Source organism: Peromyscus eremicus, chromosome 12 (assembly GCF_949786415.1).
Source record: "Peromyscus eremicus chromosome 12, PerEre_H2_v1, whole genome shotgun sequence".
In the NCBI taxonomy this organism is placed as follows: domain Eukaryota; kingdom Metazoa; phylum Chordata; class Mammalia; order Rodentia; family Cricetidae; genus Peromyscus; species Peromyscus eremicus.
In genome coordinates, this window is record NC_081428.1 from 27,033,170 (window position 1) to 27,054,814 (window position 21,645).

The following is a 21,645-nucleotide window of genomic DNA, read 5'->3' on the forward strand; positions in this document are numbered from 1 at the left end:
ATTCATGTCTATAAACCTCCAGGAATTAATTTTTGTACTCCATATGAGGAGGAAGTTGAGTTGATTTAGTTGATGAGGCATCATTTCAGATAAATTTATTTCTACATTACTATACATCAATTTTGTCACAAATCTGGAGACTTATTTAGAGTTCTGCTTTGGGGCCTTCTATTATATGTATCTTTTATTATACCAAAGCTACTTTATCTTAAAAAATTAAGTATATTTTCATTAAATAAGCTAGTTCCTTAAGAAGATAAAAGAATTTTGATTTTTTTTCATAAAAACTATTTGTTCTAGAACAATTGTTATTAATTCTAATTCAATATACCACATGGACTGGCTGGCTCTTTCCTTGCTATGAAAAAACACCTGACAAATCAACTTAAAGGAATAAGGTTTTGTTTAGATTGTATTTGATGGGATGTATTCCATCACAACAGGAAAGGATTGAGGTAGGAGCAGAAGCCTAGCTGTTTACTATTGCTTTCTGGGGCTAGGCTGAAAACCTCAAGGCACATTTCTTCCAGCAAAGCTCTGCCTCTTCAAGATTCCAGGACTTTTCCAAACAGCAGTAGTTGAAGACTAGGTATTCAAAGACAGAAGCCTGTAGGAAATATTTCCTGTTCAAAGCACCATGCCACGTGATAATAGTGTTCGGAGCTTCTGGACTGAAACACAACACACATATCCCATTGCTTGAAGAAAGAATAATATTGCATCGAAGCAGCTATTTACTTTCCATAATTATAGTTCATAAATATCAATAGTAGAAATGCTAAATAAGACCGCCTTTTTGCTTTCATCTTATTTACAACAAGATAAACAAATACACCAGTCACAGTAGGAGATGATATGCTATTTTTGTGAAAGAAACAAAGTATTTCGGATTTATGTGGAGATGGAGACATGTGAGCTGACTGAAATTTGGGAGAAATCCCAATGAAAGTTCTCAGGAGAGTGCATCGCCAGATACAGTCATGCAATTTACATATTTCTGGGATGACAATTATAAAGCAAGAGAAGAAAATTAAAAGTATTGAGGAGTATATAAGTTTAATGTATGTTCAGCTGCCTCAACAAAGATGTGAACAAAAGAACTAAAAGATAGAAATGAAAGAGAGTACCCCAGGAAGTTCCTTCCCATCCCCATGAGAATAAAGAAAGTTTCAACTGGAGTCCAAGAAAGAGAGAAGAAAAGATGGGGACAGGCAAGGTGGGAGGGTGGTCTTACCAGAATGCACATTGTCCATAGATGACTTGTCTAAATTACTGGCACTGTCGTGGGGGCAGATTTTAGAACAATAGAGCTCATGGTCAACTGAAACAAGGGAAAGTAATTGACAATTAGGATTGTAATTATGTCTTCCAGGAAATGAAAAACTTCAGGGACACACAGTCTACAAAGTGGAAGAAAAATTAGAGTCCCATTGCTGGTATCCTCAGTGAAAGAAAATGGTGAGTAATTGGAAAAGGAGAGGGGAAGAAGGTAGTCTTACTACCAGGACTCTATCCCAGCATCACAATGGCTGAGTAATGGCCTAGAAGTCCTATTGTGAAGTAAGGTGTTTTCTTCATCTAGCAACTTCTGAGTATAATCTGTGAAGGTGACTACTCAGACCAGAGAGCTATGCAAGTGAAATCCTCAAGGAAAATTAGGTTTCTGTTAGGGACGTGATGGGAAGATACAGAAAATGGCTGGTTTTCTTGCCCATTTATTAAAGGATTTGGAGGAAAAGCATAACTGAAAATCTTCTGAAGGAAGAAGGTGTAGTTTGGCATGCAGGGAGCACATGGATCGGGCAAATAGAAGCCCATAAAGGCATTTGAACGCATGTGGCATTAGAAGACTTGAAGATAATTTGATGCTGAAATCCCATGGGAAATGGATGCTTGTAGATTGGTTGCCTTCTTTCAATAATCAAAGTGTAGTGAACAGTATCCAGGGATGGAGAAATACAGGATTTATCCTGGAAGGTTTGGATAATATATTGTATGTACATGCACAATAAATGGAAGAACATATGGAATGGATGAAGGGAAATTGATAATAGCAAAAATAAATTAGAATAATAAATGACACGAATCTAGAGCTCCGAATGTAGCATGGATCTCAGTGGAAAAGTCCTTACCTGCACTGTACGTGTCCGTGAACTTGATTCTCAGCACTGAAAAAAACTTGGTGTAGTAATCTAAATGAGAGAAGAGAGAGGTGATGTTAATTAGAATTGGATGTGGAGGTTATTCCAAGAGTCCTAGAGAAATTGTAAAGTACCAACAGGAGGAGCTATGCTAGACTAAAATCAAACTTAGAAAGTGTGTGGTTTAATTAATTTTTATTTTCATCTTGCTTTATAAGCTAATGTGACAGAGGCAGTTTGCAAATTTACATGTGAGCACAGGATCTTCTCTCAGACCCAGTTAACAGTCTACTGGTCAGACTTGAGCAGGGGCATCTATACTAAACTCCCCAAGGTGGTGATTTTCCTGTAGTATAATCAGGTCAGTTCACATCACAGAACACAGGGAGCACAGACTGGTTTCAGTGACAACTAGTGCGTACATGGAAAATAAGGAGAAAATTAGGCAGAGGTAACTTATCCACCACTGAACATATCTGAGTAGTAACAACATTTCTTTGGTACAGTCTTAACCATAAAAACAGTTTCATTGAAACTAATCACAGTTGTAGTTCTGCTGTTTACATCCTCGTTAGAGTTGTGTATGGACACAGGAGAAGGTGTGATGGTAGAGCCAGAGTGGTGGTGGTTGGACACCTTTAAAATGTTTTTAAAATTAAAATAGAATTGCATTATTTCCTCTCTTTCTTTCCTCACTCTAACCACTCCCATGTACTCCCCTTCCCTTGTTCTGTCTCAGGTTCATGGCTCCCTTGTCTTTAATTACTGATATAAATATATAAATACAACCTGCTCATTCTGTATAATGGTACCTGTGTGTATATGATTTCAGGGATGACCATTTGTTATTGAATAACCAATTGGATGGCTCTTACCTGGGAAAGACTATTTCTCCCACTCTTCGTGTTCTTTAGTTTTCTGTAGTTCTTTGTCTCATGTGAGCTTTCCCCCTTGCTGTTAGCATGCCTATGGGGAGCAGATGAAGTTCTGTGTGAAAGTGTGTTGTTGATATGAGTAGAGTCATGTGAAAGATGCCAGTGCCTCAGACTCATGGGAATGGCAGAGCCTTCCCTGCTCTGAGTACTGATGTTTGCAAGTGGTTGACCTTTAGCTAAGACTAGTGTGTGCAGAAAGTATAAAGTACAGCTTCCTCTTGGCTGACTGCAAATGAAGACCGTTCCCCTACAGAGACCTCTTCCTGAGATTAGCTGGCCTGCCTCCCCCTGTTGCTGTATACATGAATGTGCTAATTTTCCTGGCTGCTCCATCAGAGTGCAAGGTCCACAGTACCCAGCTTTTCTATTTATGTACCTGCCATTTTCTTCATTCTCCTTCACCTCAGTCCAGTCAAGTCCAAAGCTGTGTAGGTCACAGCACATGTTTATGGTGTTTCCTTCTTGCCTCCGTGTTATTCTTTTAGTCTGCACAAGAACCCCAAAGCTCTGTCGTTCACAGAAAAACAACTGGGGCTGGCAGTGGAAACTGCTAGCTTAGAATGCTTCTTCATTGCTTGGTTCTGTGACCTGATATTGCCTGTAATGCTGTGATCTATTTGGCTCTGTGAGTCAAGGAAATCCATGTAAGCTAAGTTTTCATAATCTATGAAAGTGGGGGTAGCAGTGACCATTGTAGGAAAGCTTTGGGGATCTTATCAGTCATATACTGAGACTTGTACAGTTTTAAGGATGGACGTATGTCAAAAGAAAAGCTAACCTCCTGAGTGAAAGGGTCTCCTGGGCTCTTGTCACTGGCCAGTAGACTTCAAGGAAACGCACAGAAGCTTTGTTCCTTCAAGTTGGTGTTTGAATGTTCGAGTTCTCTAGATCCTTACACGTGATGCTTTCCAGGCATGTGAGTGAACAGATGAATGCTCACTGTCACTAGATCCCTAGATCTGATGGTTTCTAGGTACAAGAATGCACAGAATGGGGGCTGAGCGCCATTTTCTACTGGCATTTTCATATAAAGAGAAAATTGCTTGCATACATAGCAGCAACACTGTCAGGCATCAGGGAACAAGCTAAACTGTTCGTTGGCTTTTTTGGTATGTGTGTGTGTGTGTGTGTGTGTGTGTGTGTGTGTGTGTGTGTGTGTGTGTGTATCACTGTGACACAAACTAGCACCATCAGGAGAAAGGCTCAACTGAGAAAAATACTTCTATCAAATTGGCCTGTAGGCAAGACTGGAGCAGGAGCAGGAGGGCGTTTTCTTGATTAATGACGGATGTGGGAAGCCCTGCCCACTGGAGGAGGTACCAGCCCTAGGCAGGTGGTCCTAGGTTATATAAGAGAGCAGGATGAGTAAGCGTAGTGTCCTCCACGGTCTCCGCTTCAGTTCTTGCCTCTAGGTTCTTGTTTTGAGTTCCTGTCCAGGCTTCCTTTGGTTATGGAATGTAAAGTATAAGCTGAAGTACACCCTTTTCTCCCCTCAAATAACTTGGTCACAGTGTTTTGTCACAGCAATAGACAGCATAACACCACAGTGTCTTAGTTATTGTTCTATTACTGCGGAGGGATATCATGATCAAGGCCAGTCTTATTATGAAAGAAAGCATTGATTTGGGGAAAGGAGGAAGGCTGTAGGCTTCCTTACAGTTTTCAAGGGTTAACCCATAATCAAGGCTGCAGCAGACACAAGGGCATTTGGAGTAACTGTAACTTAGTAACTGAGAGCTTTGTACATCGTGATCGGGAGCCAGACAGGCAGAGAGGAACACTGGTCCTGGTATGGGCTTCAGAAACCTCAAAAGGCCCACTTCCAGTGACACACCTAAACAAGGCCGTATCTGGCAGTCCTTCCCCAGCAGTCTACCAAATGATGACTAACAATTCAAATATATGAATTTGGAGCTTTTTAAACCACCACACACAGGAAGCCCGACACATCTGCTTTCATGTAACATTTTTTAAAGTTTAGAAAATCTACCATTCGTATTTCCTTGCTCCTCATGTATCTATTTTTACTTAAACTATGTTACTTCATTTGTTTACTTTCCTCATTCTCTTTTCTCCAATTGACATTATATCTCAGAGTAAAAAAAATCAGTTCAAACTTCAAAAACTGAAGTCATAACATTGCCAAGAAAATGCATAAGAACGCGACTCATCTTTCAAAGGCAATCTTCAAAAAGCCGAAAAAATACTCGATGTAATGTCAACACAGTAATAATTCGAAGAGCCTACATTAATTAAGCACTAACCCAGCTCTTCAGCATCTACCCAGATCCTTTGCATCTTAGTATCAATTCTCAGTATACTCCAGTGAAAGAGATTTGCTCTCATCTCTAGCTTACTGAAGCACAGAAGGAGTGAATAAATTTCTCAGAGCCACACTGTTAGAAAATAAGGAGGTCATGCTCATAACTAAGCTGCCTACCCAACTTTTCACTCTTAGGAAATTCTTATGAAGATGATAGATGTATCAGATGAGTTGTGTGTACTACCCTCTTGCATAGACAAGGGCCAGAAATATACAGTTTAGAAGAAGACAGTTTTGTACCACTTAGACCACATGGTAGTTTTGAGAAATAACATAGAATAGGGAACGCATTTTTTATTGATTTCTATACTCTTGGATACTCAACAGCAGAAGGCACCAGAGTACTCACAGATTGCTCCCTAATCATCCAGATCTAGGCAATTTCTCATGAATAAAAGTTTGTAATGTTTTCAAACTATTTAGAGATTGGCAGCTGTGTGTCTATCAATTCCTTTTGGAGCATGCCACTTAAGATGGGCCTTAATGCATGCAGCATTTTATTTTTAATTAAAATACTTAGTTCAGGGAGTATTTATTAATAATTTGAACAGCAACAGATGGTCTGCTTATGTGTTGTAACAATCTTTACCCCAAATCAGTCAAAATAATTAACAAAATGTAAATTATTAAGCACTTAAATATGTATTATGCATCATTACAATTCCCGTAACATATTTTAATCTTTTATGAGAGAAATATGAGGGCTATACAGTAGTATATAGAATATTCCATGCCAAATGCTTTGAAAATTAGATTGTCTTGCTTTGATACATTAGAAAAGTAGTTTGCAAATATTCTGGTAGTATTTTTAAATTATTTTTGCTGCCTAGAAATGGAGAAAAGTCAAACTAAATGAATAAAAATCATTCTTGGTAAGAACATTACACAAATCAGTCCACAGTTGTGTACATAGTTAGTTCTACATGTAGCAATTTGTTTTAGCATTTGGGATAATATGAATCTATATGAGAATCACAGAAACTTTTATTTTCACAGCACAAATCCTGAAAACCAAAATTTGCTGTGGAAACAGTATTTGTATCCACAGGGACTAAGTGACCTTGTTTCTGTTCAAGTTATATTTAAATCCAAGTTTTCAAATTTTATTCAGTGGCCTGCAACGTGGCTCACTAGGTAAAGATGCTCACTACTAGACATAATGACCTGAGCTCTAACCCACAGGGTTAAGGAAGAAAAGCAAGTCCTATACACTGTGCTCAGCATCCCCCCAAACAAATAAATAAATGTAAAATGATAAAAAATAATTTGATATTTTAATTTGTATTTTATTTAAATGTAATTTTTCAATTCAAAAGCAAAAGTAGAGCGGAGCTTAAAAGTTACTTCAGTTGTACAACTTTGAGTTTTCTCATCATAGGAAATTGTTTGAATTATTTTAGTTGTAGTTTCAAACAAGAGTAGGAGGGATAGGACTGACCTGATATATTTTGTGACTTAAGTGAGTTAATGAAAAGCCTAGTATCATGACTGGCATATGTTAAAAGACTATCTAACCCCCATATTCATTGAAAATCTAGTGTGAAACACAGTTCCAGAAGCCCGGGTAATAATTCCTCTCAGATCACCGAACATTTACAAATCCTGAACATAGAAATAACACATAGATTCCAGGTCCCAGTTTCTTTAATTAGTCCCTGACTATTTCTAGGAAAAAGTTTTGTCTTGTTTTTCTCAGGCTGTAATTTAATATAAATAATCACATTTTGGTGTTTTACATACATAAGTTAAAATTTGAGACTCTTCAATAACCACATATTTAAATTATTACAGTTTAAAAATTAAGGTCTTTAATCCATTTTAATTGACCTTTGTACAAGGTAAAAGACATGAATCTAATTTTGTTCTTCTATAGGTATAATTCCAGGTTTTACAGCACCAAATGTTGACATTTTTTCAAAGTATATTTTTGTTTTCTTTGCCAAAACTTAAGTGGGTATAGCTTTGCAATTTTGTTCCCTGTTCCTCTATTTTATTACATCAATATACTTATTTTTATGCCAGCACTAGTTTATCACCATAACTCTATACTATAATTTGAGTCTGGATATTATAATATCTCCAGCATCATTTATACACGTTATGATTGCTTTGGATATTTGTGGTATTTTGTGGTTCAGTATGACTTCTTGGGTTTTCTCCCCTAAACCTTTGAAATATGACATGGGGATTTTCGTAGGTGTTACATTAATTCTGTAAAGTATTTTTGGTAGTACAGGCACTTTACAATATAAATTCTACCTATTCAAGAACATGAAATATTTTTCATCATCTATTATTTTCTGTAATTTCCTTTTTCAGTAATTGAGTTAAACAGTTACTCTGTGGCTTTTAACGTCTTTTGAATTTTGGTAAGCTAATAAAACAGACATTCTTGTAGTTTGACCAAATGCATCAACCATCCAATCAGGTGAAATACTCTAGGAGTGTTTTTGCTTATTCTTTTGGCATTGAAAACTATTATTTTGCATCTCAGCCACTGCTTTCTATCAGAATGTCTGCTAATACTTTTCATTTGTCATGTTCTTTCATAGGCACTTAAACTGTGTATGCTACTTTAAACATCTACGTAGATGTTGAAACCTCTACATATACCAAATGACTCAATTAATTTAGGTTTTAAGTTTTTTGTTATATCTGTAAGAGTGTTTGCATGATTTTTTTATATACTTGACTATTAGTCGTTTAGTTTGCCTTAAATTTTCCTTTCATTTGGGTTAAAACAAAACCATTTTCTATGATATGATTTAGCCTCAATGCAGTTATCCATTTACTAAACTTGCTTAATGATAAGGCTTTAATGGTCACATTTATTTCCAGGCTTTTAGTCACTGGAGACTAAACACTTCCCCTAAAGATGTCAATTTAGCAATAGTAATGCATTGCCAGTGTGCAGCAAGTTCTGCCCTTTCATTTCTTTCCCCTCCCTTAAGTAGAGACACCTGTAGTCCATTCAGAACCATTCTGTTTCCCTGATCATAATCAGTCTTTGCCTTTCAAGCATCATCTTCTGAGAGCTTGAGACTGTGTGCTCCCCCGCGGTGTTTGAAGTCAGCCCTTCATCTGCATCTCCTTCTTAGGCCACCCAGGATGGTTGCTCATCTTTGGAAAGTGCACGTGCAGTTGGCTTGGGGTTTCTTAGGCAGCATGTATCTAGAGAGAAGTAGACATTAATTATCAACCTCTTCTGCTGCACATGGTGGCAGGGTGGAGAATTGGGGATTAAGCATGCCACATAGAACTTGAAGGGGAAAATGTGTTGTGCTCTAGCTGCAAATTTAGCATTCTGTCAGCCTCCTGGTCAACAGATCTCATGCAGAGCTGCCTAAAATGCCCAAGTAAAGCAAAGGCGCAGATGCTTGGGGCTTGGCAAGGAAAATCTGGGAATATCTCTAGGGTAGGAGTTTGGCTTCACTGTCATCAAATGTCTATGTTCTTAAAATCTTTATAAGGCTTGAAGTTTTACATAAATAATGCTGTGGCTCTTAGGATCAGAGCTAAGGAGAGGGAGAGGGCGAGGGGGAGGGAAGGATGTGTGTGTGTGTGTGTGTGTGTGTGTGTGTGTGTGTGTGTGTTTATGGAGAGAGAGAGAGACAGAGAGACAGAGAGACAGAGAGAGTCAACTTTAAGAGTTTAATTGCCCTGTGTAAACCTACCACGACACCTCTAACATGATCAGCTTTTTTGAAAATAGTTTAAGGAATTGCAAATATTTTTCTTGTCAACTGGCTTTTAACAATGTAATAATGTCTCTTAATATACAAAAGTTGACAGTACTCAGCTCAAGTTAATTTTGATGCCTTTATTTAAATGCTCATACCTGGGACTGGAGTGATGGCTCTGTGATAAAGGTTAAGAGCAGTTGCTGTTCTTGAAGAGGACTCCTGTTTGGTTTCCAGCACCCACATGGCACCTTAAAATCATCTTGAATTCTAGTTCCAAGGGATTCCATGCCTTTACTACAGGCACTAGACATGCATCTGGTGCTATACATACATATATCTTTCTAAAAATACTCATATTTACAGCCCACTTGATGTATGTTTTTAAACATAATTACATCTGTTCTAATAATTCCTGCCAGTAAATGTCTATCTTTAAAATTTTCTTTTTTGTTGAATCACTTTCTACTGTTTTGAGCCCCAGTAGTTTAGGTTGCCTTGGTTTGTTCGTTTGTTGATCTCTGTTTTCTTGAGACAAGAACTCATTAAGTAGCCCATATTACCCTATACTCATTGTACCCAATCTAACCTACCTAGAACTTGTGGTCCTTCTGCCTCAGGCTCCCTAGGTATTGAGATTACAGTCATGTGCCACAAATCCTAGCTTTCCTTGCCTTCTAGTCTGTTTGGTTGGTTATTGTGTGGTTGAAGACATGTACCACAATCGCTGGCTTTTAAAATTTGATTTATTAGCATATATTCATTTGTACTAATATAATATTGATGGTATCATTATGACATTTTCATGTATACATGTTGTGTACATTGCCCATACTCACTCATTTAAAATGTTTTTTTAATTTTTTTATAAACATTAATAAATCCATTTTACATTTTAATAAATGCTTTATGAAAAAATACCTGTTTGTTTCAAAAATCATGGAGTTGTAGCATTATTTGGGAGGAGGTCTTTAATATCGGACTTCTTAACTGGCAGCTGGATTTTCATATATGTTTCTGTATATCAGCTGTAATGTATAATAAAGACTATGTTTACAACTAAAAAGCATACAACATAATATAATGTGCTTTTGCAAATAGGAAGAACTTTAAAAGCCTTTATAGTTAGGTATGGTAGTTTCACCTTTAATCTCAACGCATGGGAGGCACAGACAGGCAGATCTCTGTGAGTTTGAGGCCAGCTTGGTCTGCATAGTCAGTTCCGGGCAATTCAGAGCTATGTGGGTAAGATCTTAACTCAAATAAGCAAATAAATAGAAAACTCTTTTCAGCATTTTCATTTTTGACAGTCCATCAAAGTGGCAGTTGCTTTTATATAAATTATAGTATCATTAAGAAAAATGTATTTTTCAGCATTAATCAAATATTATGTTTTTCTATTTGAATACAACATACTTACTCATGATATAGGCAGATGCCAACATATCGAGATCACATGGAAGGGGAGCGCTTTTTCAAAATTTTAGCTTTCAATGGAAGTTTTGAATATTTGTGGAAAATATACTCTTTCCTCATTTTATCTTTAAAATATCAATTTTTCTTTTTAAAACATTGTTTATGAATTTTGTTGAATGGGTGTGGTTATATTGTGCTCCCCAAAATATTGTGCACCCTAATAAACTTATCTGGGGTCAGAGAACAGAAAAGCCACTAGATACAGAGGCCAGAAAATGGTGGCACACACACACACCTTTAATTCTAGCATTCCAGAGGCAGAGATCCATCTGGATCTCTGTGAGTTCAAAGCCACATTGGAAACAGCCAGGCATGGTAACAAGAGCCCAAAAGTGATGGCAGGAAACAGAAAGGTATTTAAGGCATGAGGACCAGGAACTAGAGCCTGGTTAAGCTTTTGGGCTTTTGAGCAGCACAGTTCAGATGAGAGGCATCCAGTCTGAGAAAAGAGGATCAGCTGAGGAATTGGCAAGGTGAGGTAGCTGTGGCCTGTTTCGACTCTCTGATCTTTCAGTGTTCACCCCAATACCTGGCTACAGGTTTGATTTTATTAATATGATCTTCTAAAGATTTGTGCTACAAATAGGTTTTGATACTTTCTACCCTCATTCTCTTTCTTCCAAGTCTTCCTCTATTGCCCGCATCCCCAACGCTATTCCCTGGAGGGTAAGCAAGAGCAGTGCCAGTAGCCTGTGATATTTGGGGGCCTATGGGAACACACTGACTGACTACTCCGAAAGAGTCAGTCCTTTTATAGCACTGGGCTTTTTATTTGTTATATTGTGCTGTTTAATAGGGGTATTGTAGCCCCATTATAAGGCAATTCTGACTCTTTTGCCTGCTTTTGGGACATTTTTCCTCCTACTAGGTTGGCTCATTCAGCCTTGATAGAAGGGTTTGTGCCTAGGATTACAGTAACTTGTTATGCTCTATTTGGTTGATATTCTTGGGAGACCTGCTCTTTTCTGAAGGGAAATAGGGGAACAGTGGGTCTGCAGGAGAGCAGAGTTGTTGGGGAGAGACTAGGAGAAGAAAAGGGAAAAGAAACTGATGTCACGGTGTAATATATGAGAGAAGAATACATTTTTAAACAGTCATATAAGCATTTGTTCAACATACCTAAACTTCAACATTGACCAGTTGCTGTGATACTTTTTGAATATTATCAAATTTTTTGGTTTTTGTCTACTTCAAAGTATTTTTAAGAATTCTCCAGACTAGTTTTAATTACCTACAATGCTACAGGACTAGAGGGAGATCTCTGGTACATCTCTGAGTCTGGCAACATTTTATTTGAGTGAAACATTAATGGACATGTAAGAACAAGGGACTGTAATTCTTTCTACTATTTTAATTCAAGTCAAAACAGAAAGATAGAGACACCAAATCTCATTGTATGTAAATCATTGAGTAGAAGATAACTTACAGACTCCACTAACCTAGGCTCAAAGGGGCTCACAGAAACTGAACTGGCAACCAAGGCCATCTGCATATATGTGACAATTGTGTAGCTTGGTATTCTTGTAGGACTCCTAACAGTGGGAACAGGGGCTGTTGGGGTGCCTTGCCCAACTTTAATACATGGGGAGAATTTTAATCTTACTGCAACTAGATATGCCATGTTTTGTTGATACTCAGGGGAGAAATGCCCTTTCCTAAATAAAGGAGTGGATTGTGGTGTGGAAACAGATGAGCAGTGGGGAACAGGGACTGGGAGGAAAAGAGGGAGGGGAAACTGTGGCCAAGATATAAAATAAGTAATAAGTAAATAAATCAATAAAAAGAAAATATAGTGTTTTTATGGGACTCCTAAAGTGTGTGTGTGTGTGTGTGTGTGTGTGGTGGGGGGGATTAAGAAAATAACTAAATAGGAAAAAAGGCTTAAAATACTAGCTGACTATTTAAGCTAATTAGAGAGAACTTAGATTCTCAACTCTGGAGAAAGGATGACCCAGTAATTGAGGTATAAGTACACTCTCAGAGTGGTGCTTTGAATTTACCCAATATGCCATTCTTTAATGGCTCAGATCCTTATTTTATGAATACAGTTGCTTTGATTGTCTCATGGGTACTAACTCACTAATGTAAGGCTTATCATCAGATTGAGGCCTTATGACCTTGTTAAGTTAGTTATGTAACTCAGCTGGTCAGTGCTAATTTCAAATTATTGAGATCTCTCTACAGTTACATATAATCAGGGACTATGGATCTTTATTTCAAATAATAGGGCTGGGGGAAGAAGCAATGAAATGCCTAAGGATACGGTAGGCAACAGTTGGCCAGTCTGAAGCACCATTGTCATAGCATGGATGTATCATCTCTGTTTACTAATTTGTTTTAGTCATGAAACAAAACAAAATACAGCTCTATCATAAGTGATACAAGTAGACTGTGTCTGCCAAAGGAAGGTTGGCAATATCTTAGTAAAATTAAAGGAAACCATAGAGATACCCAGAATATAGGCAACACTAGGTTATTTAGGAGTTTGTAAAGAACACCACATCCCTCATGGTAAACTGTGGTTGGAAAACGTAATGATATACTATAGTTATTTAAAGAACTAATTACATATATGATATTCATTAACAATAAAGTTATCTTTATTTAACTTTATTCTATTAATAAAGTTAATTACTACTAAAACATTTATTTAAGATATGTGTCTCCCAAGGGAGACCTTACCCCATCTGAATGGAGAAGGAGGAGGAATGGATGGAGGTGTAGAAGGAAGGTGGGGGGAGGAAATGGGAGGACAAGAGGGAGGGGAAACTGGGGTTGGTATGTAAAATAAAATAAAGAAAAAAATCTTAAAAGCAAAAAAAAGATATTATATAAAGTAAAGGATTCTGACCCTAGCTTGGGGTAGACTATATTGTAGTTCTGTCTGATAAAGTCTTAATTCACTGATAAAGAAAAAAAATCTTCATTTGCCTGTTTACTTCCCTATGATCTGACATAAGGAATAAGAAAAAGCCACACAAAGTATAAACACTAATGAAGAAAAATAGCTGTTAAGAGAACAGAACAACAGATTTTTGAAATCCTTTGTCAGGAATAACATCATAACTACCACACTGGAGATGCCTATCTTTAAATTTCTTACTGTGCAAAATAATTGTGTGTCTATATGTAAACCACTGAGACTTGGCCATTATTTTATTTGCAGTCAAATGAATTGTAGCTAATATAACTTGGTCTATGTTTGCAAATATTTCTGTATGATTGACAAAAACATGATTTGTATAACCATGTAATACATTTGCATATTTTATATCTTCTTTTAGAGGGAGAGATTATGGCTAATTATGCTTCCTGTTTTAGTTTCTGTTAAGCTTGAGAATTTTTAATATTTTTGCTTCAAGTAAAGAAAAACTCACCCCATGTAAAATAAATAATATGCATGATAATTATGCACGCACAAGAGTGTTTACTTGAATCTGAACTCAAATGTAAATCATAGTGGTCTGTACTGACAGATTATAGGAAAATGGATTCAGTACATCATGACCTACAATGCTATGATCATGAACAAATCATACATAAGGAATTTGATAAATAACTATGAAAAGATAACAGTTCTCTATTAGGGATCCTTAACCAGCACCTTATATGATACTCTTTGTTTTCTAGACCTCAGTCTTAATAGTTCGGCAGCTGCATTTTTTTTCTCTCATTCTCTTAAGCAACAAATGAGAAGTCTGTTTACTTTGAACGTTCTGTGTTACAAGGAAGCCCAAGTGAGCCATGTGGACAGGACCAGTGGAAATGGGGCTGTCCACCAATCTCTCCAATCCAATCTTTACTGACCCTTTGTTCTAGATGTTTACGTGAAGAAGTCTTCAAATAACTTCAGGTTTATTCATTATCTGACTACAATCACTTGAGTAACATAATTGGGAGCCTCTTCCCTGTTTTCTATAAGAAACATGAGGCTCAATCGTGTGTGAGCTGCAGAGTTAACTGCTGCCAAAGATCTCAAAGTGGCCCTGGGATTGCAATCTGTGTGTTTGACACAGAAAAGACCAACAGAAGTCCTAACCCACCCATAGCAGGTACGCTAAAGGCAACTGAGTCATTCCCTTCCTTAATAAGCCTTAAAGCTGCAAATTGGAGTCCTTGTAAGATGGTATCCCAAAAGCAAATGGAACTTGAGTTTATAAATTTATAACTTTCAAAGCCAATCGAAATGTATGTAACTATTGAATTAAATTTATCATTCCCAATAGAATGAAAGATTAACTAACTGTGGTAGCTACTTTTGCTGCCAGGGTCTCCACTGGGCTAGCTGTAGTAAGCAATTATGAAATGGTAATCCCAGAAACAGTAGCAGCGGTGGCCGCCACTGCTATAACAGCAACAACAGCAGCAGCGATGTTAAATTCTCTTCTGGAGGATGTGGGCATCCACTGGCATGGACACAACTCCAGGAACACGAACCACCAAGGCCCATTTTTCTTGATCCCAGCACGACTTAAACTGGCAGCTCTGCAAAAGCACCAACCTAAGACAGAGCGCCTGTGTGGCCTCGGCAGGCGTCTCCATGACGAGTAAGGTGACCTGCTGATGTCTCAAGCAACCTAAGTCAGAAGCTCATTTTTTAGTAAAAGGGAGGACCTGTAGGTCCCTGGCCCCCATTTTGGGTAACTGTTGCTTGCTGACCTTGACCTTGATATCCTCCTTATGCTAATTCCCTGCGGGGTTCCACCCTCCTGAATGCTTAAGGGAAGTTCCTTGTCTGTGTGTCCTGCATATTGGGTGTTAACAGCTTAGATGCAAGATTGTAAAACATCGGTAGTGAACTTCGACCCTCCAGGGTTCTCCCATTGTGCTGTAAGCCTATATTTAAGACCTCCTCCCTTCTTCAATAAACAGCATTCAGCATTAAAAAAAAAAAGAAAGAAACATGAGGAACAATAACCCATTTAAAATCACCAATTATGTTAGGATATTTTTAAATGTACCAATACATGACTAGCTATATATATATATATATATATATATATATATATATATATATATATATATATATATATATGTGTGTGTGTGTGTGTGTATGAACTCATATGAAAGAAAGTCACATCATATCATATGATGTGATACTAATACAAGCATGAAGAGCTGTCTGCAGTGTGTGGCAATGTCTTGAACATACCTCTACTCCATCTTTTTTTCCAAGTCCAGTGGATTTAGAAGGGGATGTCCTTGCTTTAGAACATTCAATCTTCTCTCTCTAGTCCTGATCACTGATGCAGGCAGAAATGTGAACATCGGTATAAAGATTTCCTTTTCCTATTCCAGAAAGTTCTTGCCTTTGAGCAGGATTCGGTAGAAACCTGCAATATTTGAAGCAGTCACCTTGCAATTCTTTAACGTGGCTGACTATGCCCTGCAGTCTTATACGGAAGGAGATGGAGTGGGGTGTCAATTATTTCTGCACTCAGGGCTATGGACTAACAATACACTTGAGTGAGGTAGAGGTTACACATCAACTGCAAACCCACAGGCAACTCAAACCTTCCATTAATGAAAAGGAATTGAGGGTTTCCAGAAGCCAGTATCTCCTTGGCTGTAAGTTCCTAGTGATGCAAACTTGGATAAGGATATATTAGTCCTTGCTACAGTAAGTCAGTATATCAGCTAGAAATGAACAGGGAAAGTATGGCAGCAACATCTTACAAAATTGTAGCTCAAACTCAGGCATATGTATTGTCAGGCTTGATGACTAAGACCTGTGTCTTGGTGACAGCCAATGCTGTCAAGAGCTCCTGTAGACATTGCTTTCTCCAGAATAACAATGGAGCATGAATATACCTTATTGGTATATCCCATAACAAGGCCATTTTATCATGTTTTAACTGCAAAAATGTAGCATGAGGACATCTAATGAGATGTGTCAGTATCAAACTTCAGTATGGTAAAGGATAATCTGTAATGAGTACACACAGAGACTATGTGTCTATGTATGTGTGTGTGTGTGTGTGTATACATATATACATACATATACACACACATATATGGAGTTATATACATACATACACACACACACATATAGAGTGTGTAGCAAAGACATCAGTTGTAACTCCAGTATAAACTCTTCATAGCAGGTTGCTAATCTAACAACTTTTGTGGTTAAATTGTTCCAGGTCAAGACACGCTAAAATAATTTGAAGGCAAGACCATTTCTAATAAGCTCCATTTCATTTCTTTAACCAAAATATCTTCATAGTGAGTGGTGTCATTACACATAGACCATTGTAGGGATGGCCTTATCCCCCTACTGTAGGGCAAAGAGGCTTCTGTTCTCTTAACTAGCATTTTAATTCTCATTCTTCCCAAGTCTGATAAAGAAAAATTCTGTTTCATCTTTAATACTCCCCCCAAGCTCTTCAAATGTGTGGACAGACCTGACTAATGAATAGCAGGTCCTTTTCTTTTCAAACGCTATGGACTATTTGTTACTTCTCTTTTGAGACACAGCTCAGTGGACTAGCTTGAGTGTTAATCATGGTCCTACCACAGATCTAAAAATCAAATCTCACCTGTCCTTTCTATTTTCTTCCTTTCTCTCAAAATCCTGAAAACATATTTTAATTCATTTTGGAGTTTGCCAGTAGGTGGTAGGAATCCTTCCCTGAAAGATATTGCTCTACACTTCTTATGTAAGTCTTGGCTTCTGAAATTCACAGTGTTGGACTCTTGCAGCTTTTACTCAAGGCAGTGGATGTCTCTGAGTTTCATGCCAATGAAAGAAGAGGTGGGATGTAAAAGAACCAAAGGAAATGAGATTCACAGTGAACAAAAATGTACTATTTAATATTAGTTTTATCTTTCCTCAATTACAGAGACTCCACTTTAGATTCAGAGGTTTTTTTTTTTTTTTTCTACCCCACCCTTACTTTTCCTTAATGTCTAAATCTTCCTCAACTACTTCGGGGCTGACTTCCTCTTTGTTATCAGTGTAGGAAAGGAATGCAGTGAACTACATGTTTATATGTGTGAGCCTGTCATGATTAATTTCATGCACCACCTAGGCCAGGTTAAAGTCCACTCTGTAGCTATTTAATCAGATGTTAATTAAGATAATGCCTCATTTCGCTGCCATGACTGAAGCCCATAATCAGTTGACCTTAAATGAGGGAGGTGATCATAGTCTGATGGCCATGATTCAATCAGGTGAGAGGTCTTAAGAGCAGAATCAAAGATAACTCTTACAAAGACGCCACACCTGTGAGAAACAGTTCCGCTTTGAGCACTGGGTCTCTAACCCACCCTTTCTGAGAGCTGGCAGACAAGCCTAGCCAGCAGCTTACAGGCACTCAGGAAAAGCCCTTGCATCAGATCTTTTACTGTCTATATTTTACTAGGTTGGTGTCTCTCAGCAAATGCTAGCCAATACAGATACAAGAATAGATGGGTGAAAATAACTTCATATTTTGTTTAACTATGAACAACTTTGGCTTTTTGTGTCACATGGGCTTCAAGCAGTGCCTTTTGGTTTGGGCACTGTTCAATTCTCTGCACCAATAATATATGTCACTCCTTCAACATGCCACCTGAGGATTACCTTCATGGTGGTTTTAGCTTCAGTGCTCTCCCTTGAAGGACTGAAAATGCGGCAATTTGAGTCTTATACTAGGCATCAGCTGTCTTAGGCTAAAGACATTGGCTGATACTTCTCCACTTACACATCAAAGGACTCCGTAGTCACTCAATTAAAGAGGATGTTTGATTCTACTATTGGGGAAACTGCAGTGAATAAAGGCTGAGCCTGGCTTCTAGGGAACTGCTGCCATGGAGGTTAATCAGTCCCTGATCCCCTTCAGATAGATGGATACCTTTGTGTTTGGAACTAGGTTTGCTTTTAAATTCATTGTCCCTCCATCCCTCCATCCCTCTGTCTCTTGGTCCCTCCCTCCCTTCCTTCTTTCCTCCTTCATTCTTTTTTTTTTTTTTTTTTTTTTTTGGAAGGGTGGCAAGGTCTCACTGTACAGCCTAGGCAGGCCTGGTACTAATGTCATATCCTCACTATTGGGATTATAGGTAAGAGGCATCATTACCTGGAACTGGATTTCTAATACTTGTATTGAAGACTGTGATGTCATGCTGTTTTGAGAGGTCAGTGGTCTAGTTCCTATTTTAACCAATTCCAAGGAGAATTGTTTTTTTTCTGAAGCCCCTCTGCATTACTTTACCATCCAGGGTGATATATCATATTTACTAAGAAAATGTGAATATTTTCTCTCTTTTATGTCTCATTTTCTGTATGTATACCTTCCTTTTTAATTTCAGTTAGTTGTGTTTAGATTATTGAGCAAGAAATAAAAAACTCTGCTGAATTATTAAATTTTAACAATTTTTAAATTTAGTGAATTTATTTTATTTGTGTGGTTGTTTTGTCTGCATGTATGTCTGTGTACTATGTGTGTGCCTAGTGACTGCAGAGACCAGAAGAGTTAAATGTTTTGCGACTGATATTACAGATGGTTATGAGCTACCTTATAGATGCTGAGAATTGAACTCAAGTCCTCTGGAAGAGTAACCAGAGCTTTTTCTCCCGCCTCTGCTGATTTATTCTTATAAAGATGAGAACAGTATAAATTTGTGGAAGAGTAAATAAAAAATATAAGAGAGAATGGTTGTTTGTCCATTAATTGTTCATACCTCTTGCTTTTCTTTATCAGGTCTCAGAAAGAAGTTGTAGTTAATATGCTTTAATGAGCATACCCACAATACTGTCTAGAAGCACTGAAGTTGCCAAAATAATTTCATGAACAGCCCAGCCTTTAAATTCTATCTAGCAACCGTCAGTATTGCAATGCCAGATCATCCAGTAACACATGTGTGACCCTGTGGAACGCTGTCTTTTTTAAAAGCTTGCACTGTTTCCCACTACCCAATCCTTTTCTCCATCTGCTTGCTGACCCATGTGGCTGTTTTAACATCCGCCTCCTGGAGGCCTCCCACCTGCCTGGCCAGCAGAAAGTTACACAATGACAGCAGTTTCTCAGGGACTGAAGAGGAAACCTCGGATGCCCTGTCTTTTCTTTCTGGACAGCTAAAATTAAGATAGGAAAAGTCATGCCCTGGAATTTTCAATCAGTGTGCATCAGTTTAGAGAGTGGATAAATAAATGGGCAATCTATTTCAGGGAAGTTTCCCTTCTGGAAGAAGGGGCAATTTGTTTTAGGGTCATATGCTGGGCAACTATCTGCATAAGAAACCCAAAGAAGAGATTCACCAGAGGACCTTGTGACGACTTTCTCAGGAAGGTTAGTCTGCAATGAATCTGAGCCTGTCAACACACTCATCAAGATTGTGTTCACCCCAGTAGTCATGACAGTGTGTTGGGGTGGTAATTGCTTCCTTTGAGAATATTCAAGCTTATGTAGTTTAATTTTCATCTGGATTTCTTCCACATTTCCCAACATGACATTTAACAGTGAAATTTCTTCAAATGATCATCTAGATACCAGAGAGAACAAAATGTCTGTTTACCGAATTATCTCCCAAAGCAAAATAAAAATTTTAAAGTAGCAGCAGCTTTTGGGTTGTTCCCTATGCCACCCAAATGACTTTATACATTTCATATTAAATGGAAATAATTAATCACTGAAAAAAAGAAGATCATCTTTTGATAATCAAATTGGACTTAGGAAGTGCTAATTAATGAATACATAAAATCTTTAAGAAGCTCATCTGTGGGATAGCACCGGTAAAATTAAAATGCATTGATTATCTTTGAAAATATTTAAATAAGTGCGATGTAACTTAATTGATGACTGTGGACCTTGTTAAATAAAATGAAAGCTACTGTCTATTTCCCTGAAGACTCCTGTAGTTAGAATTTGTTTGTTTTAAATTTTAAGAACAAAAATTAACAGTAAAGGTCTCATGTCTGGTAAAACAAAATTCATACTGTCCTCTGTGAGCTGAAAGAGCCGACCCTCACGTAGCTCAGAGATGTCCCATGAGAATGTTTTTGAAAAGCAGAATGCTGTGCTATTGAGAGCTTAGTTGTTTTTCTGCTTCCCCAGCTCCCTTCCTTCACATAAGTCTGTCTGGTGACTTCCACATCTCCTCAGGTAACTCAGAAGGTCTGTCTGGTGTAGCATCTTTGAAAGCACTATTCTGTATAATAGAAACTGCTTACTGAGCTGCTCAGATTATCAATTAATGTCGGAAATTTCTGTCCTGCCAAAACAAAAATAAGCCTAAGGAAAAGAAGAGAAACCGGTCCGTATCTTCGTTTCCAAAAACTCCAAAAATATTTGTTCACTGATGACTCAAAGATCATTCTGAAAGCAGGGAGTCGGTCTAAGTCAATCAAGGACACCTCATTATTTTGGAGAGAATTCGAACTTTGAGGCAGCTGACTACTCAGCTCAATAATAGCATTCTCTTTCATCACAGTAAGATCAATATTGAAATATTTACTGTGGATGCTTCCAGAATGATTTGAAGCCAGCTCTTTGGAGAGCCCTGATAATCTTTGGGTAATCTGAGCCATCCTTATATAAGATGTCAATTGCTGCACAGAACAATGCCTCTGATACAGATCTGTGGGTCATAAATAATAAAATGCTATTTGAAGTGGATTCATAGCCCAGCATAAAATTACCTCTGACTAAAACTATGGCAGGGCAGGTCTCAGTAGGGAGGAGAAATGTGAGGTTTTAGAATAACACCATCGAGGATCAGAACATAGTAATAGTTCAATTACATGAAATTTGAAGTACCTGTGAAAGTGTTAATGGTATTATTTTTGAAAAGTAGCCTGGAGTTTGGATTTTTTTTTTTATTTCTATTAGCATGTAGTGCTGGAATATTTGCTCTTTCTTTTGTTAACTAGCAATGTTGTGATTATTCCCTTCATAGTATAAAGGGGGTTTCAGCACTTCCAAGAAAGAAATTACTGGATTTTTAAAATTTCATTTTGTGAATGCACCATAATTAAATGTCTAGAAAGATACATTGCTGAAAACAAGTGATGGGCCAGTTATGACTGCAATGCTGCATCAATTATTGATGTATATCTTCAGAATACAAGCTTAATAGTCTGTTATGAGCCTGATTTGAATGAAAAGACAAAA

The 21,645-nt window shown here is 37.7% G+C and overlaps 2 long non-coding RNA genes across 2 annotated transcripts; one reads left to right on the forward strand and one right to left on the reverse strand.

Moving 5' to 3' along the window:
- Window positions 1–394: 394 nt before the first annotated feature.
- LOC131922702 (uncharacterized) lies at window positions 395–1,502 on the reverse strand. The gene is made up of 2 exons (XR_009382365.1): window positions 1,235–1,502; window positions 395–671 (listed from the first exon to the last, which is right to left on the reverse strand). It is a non-coding gene; the product is annotated as an uncharacterized LOC131922702 (long non-coding RNA).
- On the forward strand, window positions 1,281–20,382 carry LOC131922703 (uncharacterized). The gene is made up of 3 exons (XR_009382366.1): window positions 1,281–1,458; window positions 18,596–18,670; window positions 19,237–20,382. It is a non-coding gene; the product is annotated as an uncharacterized LOC131922703 (long non-coding RNA).
- The last annotated feature ends 1,263 nt before the right edge of the window (window positions 20,383–21,645 follow it).